Raw genomic sequence first — 7,017 nt, 5'->3', positions numbered from 1 at the left:
AGTATTATGTCTTGAGTTTTTTTTTTTTTCCATAGAACTAAATATTCCTTAAGTGTGATTTTTAATGGGTGCATGATATTCCATTTTAAACAAATGTACTTTATCATTTTCTTTGGGAAGACTTATTTTATGTAATTTTCTGGGAATCTACTTTCTTTTTCTTTAGAAAATATTTTTGGGACTAGATCACATGTCTGTGTTTTTTTAAGATGTTTGACTCTTTTAACTTTGTAGCAAGCCAAGCTGTCATAGGTTAATGATCACTGGAAGATAACTGCATAGACAGAATACTGGAATGTGACTTAAGGAACTGGGGCCAGATCTAAACTTTAGTGATACACTGGCTGTGCCCAGATAATAAATCCCTAAACTTCATGTACTTAGATTTTCCATTTGTAATATAACATCAAAGATAATATTCTGACTCATGTAATATTGATATTGTGAGAGCCTCATGAGTTAGGGAAACCCTGAATTTTTGGAGTTTTGGTAAATTGCAAACATGATTTCAGTCTAGCTTCAGAACACTGACAAATAGCTCATTGATTCTTGCTACATTCTGCTAGAATACGTATATATATGTGTGTGTACATACATATATGTGTGTATATATATATATTTGCTTTTTAACCAGACAAGTAAATACATTCCTTTCATTAGGCAGAATGAATTTATTATGAAAAATGTATATTTTATAACATAGTTTTGTATATTCTCCCCCTCAAACAACAGAATGCCTTGTGTTGAAAGGACTGGCAGCTATCAGAACTGTTTTCTGAGTGAATACCTTGTTTCCAAGTGATTTCTAATATGTTATTCCATTGGGATTTGGTTTCTTCATCTGTAATTTTTAGTGTGGAAAATGAGCTTGAGCTAAGCATTGCTTATAGATTGTCTTTCTGATTATGTCCTCCAGTGATGTGATAGCATATAGGCCCTAGCTGAGAGTTATTATTCTCAGCATGGAGAATCTCTCTTTCACATCCCCTAATCCCCTCTCTCTCCCAGCTTTCCTTAGCCTTTTCCAGAGCTGCTCACAGAAACATCACACTCCCCCCACCCTTCCTTAGGACAAATTGAAGTAGTCCTTCTTCTGCAGCCACAGGGTAAGTTTGTGGTACCTGTGCAGCTGCCACCGACAATAGGTTACAGAAATAGCAGCAGGAGGTGAGCAGCCCTAGGCTTGGCCACCTAGTGGTAGGTGGTGCGTCTTAACCCCAGATTGTACCAGGAACTTTCCAGGGCCTGGCAGTTGAGCACATAGAGGCTGGGTCTGCTACTCTCCATGCTCGAGGACATAGCATCCATCCTCTCCCGCTCAACACCAAATTCCCTCTCAGGCAGACATTGCCTTAGACCCTCGCCAACTGGAAAAGATTTCTCCAGGGTGGGAACCAGATCTTCTGGCACCCAGGCTTGGTTTGATTCTTAGCCATGTAATATGTATTAACCCATATTACTATCCTTATTCTATTGATGAGGCAACTGGGTGTTAAAGAGGTAAAAGTGACAGTGTTTTAACTACAGTCCAGGTTTTCTACCTCTAAATTCAGTGGTCTTTCCACAACAGAAGTCCTCAGGCAACACTAAGGGAGTATTTCAAGTGAATTCTCCTTTTGAGTTTATTTTGAGTTTATAAAGAGAATCACAAAATTTATTTCAGGTAAAATATAAAGAAAGTATAGAAATTAATAAGGTGAATGGAGAAATCTAAAGAGCAGTTGAAAGAAAATGAAACTTTGATAGTTTTATGCTCAGAATATAGTGTGGAGGTAGGAGCTCCCATTGACCGTTTTTCATTGCTTACTTATCCTCCTCCATAGGAAGAACTCCATTTCCTCTTTAAGAAACGGGCCATAAACATGTGTCCCTCATCTAGGTCCCAGAGAAGATAGAAAAAGGCAGTGGACCAGATGGCTGCTCTGGGAGAACAGATGTCAGTTAACTGCAATGAAGGGTGCCACTCTCCTGAGAGGGACTGAGATTTTTCAGTAGCTTATGGCTGGGCAAGGAGGATTTGATAGGAAAAGACACAGACTTTTCTGTCTTTCCCTTGAGTTCCCCATGAGGATAGCATGCTTGGATGATCACAAAAATGCTGGCTCTGGAAGCTTTGAAGCTACCTTTCCTCAAGCACACTGTTGTATATGTCTCAGACTTCAATAAAAAGTTTAGAGGAGGCATGAGGAGAAAGGCCTGGGGAATATTCACCCAGGTAACTTGACCTTGTAAAACTATCAATTTCGTGAACATTTCTCAACACATTTCATGCTGAGTCATTCTGTTTCCATGGCTATTCCCTGGTGTATTACCCCACAGGTGTGTCACCTGCAGTTCAACCGAAGGTGGGAAATGCCAAGGCAAAGAGGAGGGTACTCCATCAACCTCTAACTTTCCCAAATCTACACAAATTTTTCTCTTTTTGTTTTTAACAAAGTTTTCTATTTCATGATGTTCTCTTTTCCAGTCTGATTTGGGGATTTCCGTTCTCACTACTTTTGCACCATGTCCAGAAAACAAGATGCTTCTCCACTTTCCTGGAGAGTTTTCTCTCTTGCTTCTATTAATAGCAACACACCATCTTCTCCATTTTTATCCCTGGACTCTGAGTCCTCCCAATGTCTTAACATTAAGCCCCTTTGTGTGAGGAAGATTGAAGATGGGCCCATAATTTTACTGGAGAGAACTTTATCTTCAAAGTGAGACTTGCAGTGCAGAGGAGAAGGAAGAAGGAATGGTAAATTTCTATATGAACGGTACTCCCTTCCAGAGGATATGGGCTACTGAGATACTTCTGGGAGGAGGCCATGGAATCAGAACCAGGGCAGAGATTTGGTAACTTGGCATCCAAAGAGAGATGGTCCCTCCTCCTCTTCTTCCTTTCGTTTACATCATGCTTGATTTGATTGAGGGGCTTCCCTGATAGCTCAGTTGGTAAAGAATCTGTCTGTAATGCAGGAGACCTCGGTTCAATTTCTGGGTCAGGAATATCCACCAGAGAAATGGATAGGCTACCCACTCCAGTATTCTGGCCTAGAGAATTCCATGGATCCATGGGGTTGCAAAGAATCGGACATGACTGAGTGACTTTCACTGACTTGATTGAAAATCTTTTGACTGAAACTCTTTTTTGATTTTTTTGTCTGTTTTTAGAGTAATGATTTCATAACTTTGATTATGGATATATTAAAATATTTCTCTCATGTCTTGTACCAAGCATTAAATTTTTGAAGTACCACATGAGGTGCTTTTGCTTGTTGAGGACCAGGAACACAAAGTTATGTATATTTTTTTCCACACAGCTTCATGAATTTTGGTTAAAATCATAGGCTCTGTAGTGCCTCATTTCTTTGTTTTAATTAAAATTTTCATCCTTCAAAACTTTTCTGGCCACTAGCTCTTCCAGCCACTATCTTTCTTGCTGTTCCTTTTATATAAAGATTTTCTTGAATATTGACTTCCAAAAGTGGCAGCATTGAGAAAATAGGCTAATAGGCTATTTCCAAATTTCCACCCTTATATTCATTTTTTAATTTTATGCTCAGTACATGTGTGGTTGAGTGTGTTAGTGCATACTTACTACCCATTTTTCTTATATTCCTGCCTAAAACAATCTCCATTCTCTTACAGAGGCAATGTGCCCAGGTTGAAAAGTCAAATGTTACAGCCTTCCTAGTACATAGGAGCCATTATGTGGCACAATCTGGTCCATCAAAAATATATGTAGAATATAGGTGGCCTCTTTCCTGTTGCAAAATTCAGCTTCCATTTTCAGAGATATATATATATATATATCTTCAAATTCATCTTATTATATAAATATATATATGAATATATATATGCACACATACATACCTACATGTATATAGCAAAAACAAGAAAACAAGACTGGGAGCTGACTGTGGCTCAGATCATAAACTTCTTGTTGCCAAATTCAGACTTGAAGAAAGTAGGGGAAACCACTAGACCATTCAGATATGGCCTAAATCAAATCCCTTATGATTATACAGTGGAAGTGACAAATAGATTCAAGGGATTAGATCTGATAGAGTGCCTGAAGTACAATGGACAGAGGTTTGTGACATTGTACAAGAGGCAGTGATCAAGACCATCCCTGAGAAAAAGAAATGCAAGAAGGCAAATGATTGTCTGAGGAGGCCTTACAAACAGCTGAGAAAAGAAGAGAAGCAAACGGCAAAGGAGAAAAGGAAAGATATACCCATTTGAATGCAGAGTTCCAAAGAATAGCAAGGAGAGATAAGAAAGCCTTCCTCAGTGATCAGTGCGAAGAAATAGAGGGAAACAATAGAATGGGAAAGATTAGAGATCTCTTCAAGAAAGTTAGAGATACCAAGGGAACATTTCATGTAAAGATGGGCTCAATTAAGGACAGACATGGTCTGGACCTAACAGAAGAAGAAGATGCTAATGTTAAGAAGAGGTGGCAAGAATACACAGAAGAACTATACAAAAAAGATCTTTATGACCAGATAATCAGGATGGTGTGATCACTCACTGAGAGCCAGACATCCTAGAGTGTAAAGTCAAGTGGTCCTTAGGAAGCATCACTATACACAAAGCTAGTGGAGGTGATGGAATTCCAGGTGAGCTATTTCAACTCCTAAAAGATGATGCTGTGAAAGTGCTGCACTCAATATGCCGGCAAATTTGGAAAACTCAGCAGTGGTCACAGGACTGGAAGAGATTAGCTTTCATTCCATTCCCAAAGAAGGGCAATGCCAAAGAATGCTCGAACTACTGCACAATTGCTCACATCTTACACGTTAGCAAAGTAATGCTCAAAATTCTCCAAGAAGGACTTCAACTGTATGTGCACCAAGAACTTCCAGATGTTCAAGCTGGATTTAGAAAAGGCAGAGGAGCCAGAGATCAAATTGTCAACATCTGTTGGATCATAGAAAAAGCAAGAGACTTCCAGAACAATGTCTACTTCTGCTTTATTGGTTATGCCAAAGCCTTTGACTGGGTGAGTCACAACAAATCGTGGAAAATGCTTAAAGAAATGGGAATACCAGACTGCCTTCAGTTCAGTTCAGTTCAGTCGCTCAGTCGTGTCTGACTCTCCATGACCCCATGAATCACAGCACGCCAGGCCTCCCTGTCCAACACCAACTCCCGGAGTTCACTCAAACTCATGTCCACAGAGTCGGTGATGCCATCCAGTCATTTCATTCTCTGTCGTCCCCTTCTCCTCCCGCCCCCAACCTTTCCCAGCATCAGAATCTTTTCCAGTGAATCAACTCGTCTCATGAGGTGGCCAAAGTATTGCAGTTTCAGCTTTAGCATCAGTCCTTCCAATGAACACCCAGGACTGATCTTCTTTAGAATGGACTGGTTGGATCTCCTTGCAGTCCAAGGGACTCTCAAGAGTCTTCTCCAACACCACAGTTCAAAAGCATCAATTCTTTGGCGATCAGCTTTCTTCACAGTCCAACTCTCACGTCCATACATGACCACGGGAAAAATCATAGCCTTGACTAGATGGACCTTGGTTGGCAAAGTAATGTCTCTGCTTTTTAATATACTATCAAGGTCGGTCATAATTTCATGGCTGCAATCAGCATCTGCAGTGATTTTGTACCTGTGTCCTAAAAAATCTGTAAGCAGATCAAGATGCAATAGTGAGAACCAGATATGGAACAATGAACTGTTTCTAAATTGGGAAAGGAGTACATCAAGGCTGTGTTTTTTCACCCTATTTATTTAACTTATATAAAGAGTACATCATGCGAAATGATGGGCTGGATGAAGCACAAGCGGGAATCAAGATTGCTGGGAGATATATCAATAACCTCAGATAGGCAGAACACTTGTGACAGAAAGTGAAGAGGAATTAAAGAGCCGCTTGGTGAAAGTGAGAGGAGAGTGAAAAGCTGGCTTAAAACTCAACATTCAAAAAATGAAGATCATGGCTTCTGGTCCTATTACTTCATGGCAATTAGATGGGGAAAAAATGGAAACAATGACAGACTTTATTTTCTTGGGCTCCAAAATAACTGCAGATTGTGACTGCAGCCATGAAATTAAAAGACGCTTACTCCTTGAAAGAAAAGCTATGACAAACCTAGATGGCGTATTAAGAAACAGAGACATTACTTTGCCAACAAAGGTCTGGATAGTCAAAGCTATGGTTTTTCCAGTAATCATGTGTGGATGTGAGAGTTGGACCATAAAGAAGGCTGAGAACCAAAAATCGATGCTTTTGAACTGTGGTGTTGGAGAAGACTCCAACATGATCATATTGCTCTATTTTCAGTTTATAAAGGAACCTCCATACTATTCTCCAGAATGGCCACACTAATCCACATTTCCACCAACAATATAAGAAGTTTCCCTTTTCTCCATACCCTCTCCCGCATTTTATTGTTTGTAGATATTTTGATGGCCATTCTGACTGGTGTGAGGTGATACCTCATTGTAGTTTTGATTTGCATTTCTCTAATAATTAGTGATGTTGAGCATCTTTTCATGTGCATCTTGGCCACCTGAATGTCTTAAATATCACCTTGCAGTGTTCTTTTGAAAGCTTAACTACCAAGAGACAAACAAACAAACAGAACACTATCTTTCCACTGCTATTTCTTGTGCTTTTTCTCTCTTCATTTCTTTCTTTGGGAATGTATGTAAGCCTTTAAAAAATATCCTTTAAAAGTTGTAATGTTATACTATGGAATTGGTTGTGAAAATATCATAGTATTTTGGGTTTAAGAAGGGATCATTGAAAACCAGAGGATGCACAAACATATTAATTTACTGGAAAAGACTCTGATGCTGGGAAAGGTTGGGAGCGGGAGGAGAAGGGGACGACGGAGAATGAGATGGCTGGATGGCATCACCGACTCTGTGGACATGAGTTTGAGTGAACTCCGGGAGTTGGTGATGGACAGGGAGGCCTGGCGTGCTGTGATTCATGGGGTCGCGGAGAGTCGGACACGACTGAGCGACTGAACTGAATTGAACTGAATCCAAGGTAGGGAGTCTGACAATATGGTGGAA

Source organism: Moschus berezovskii, chromosome 9, assembly GCF_049115385.1.
Source record: "Moschus berezovskii isolate FMDL1 chromosome 9, NW_MosBer_1.0, whole genome shotgun sequence".
Lineage (NCBI taxonomy): Eukaryota > Metazoa > Chordata > Mammalia > Artiodactyla > Moschidae > Moschus > Moschus berezovskii.
The sequence above is the reverse complement of the archived record's forward strand: the minus strand, read 5'-3'. Positions refer to the sequence as shown.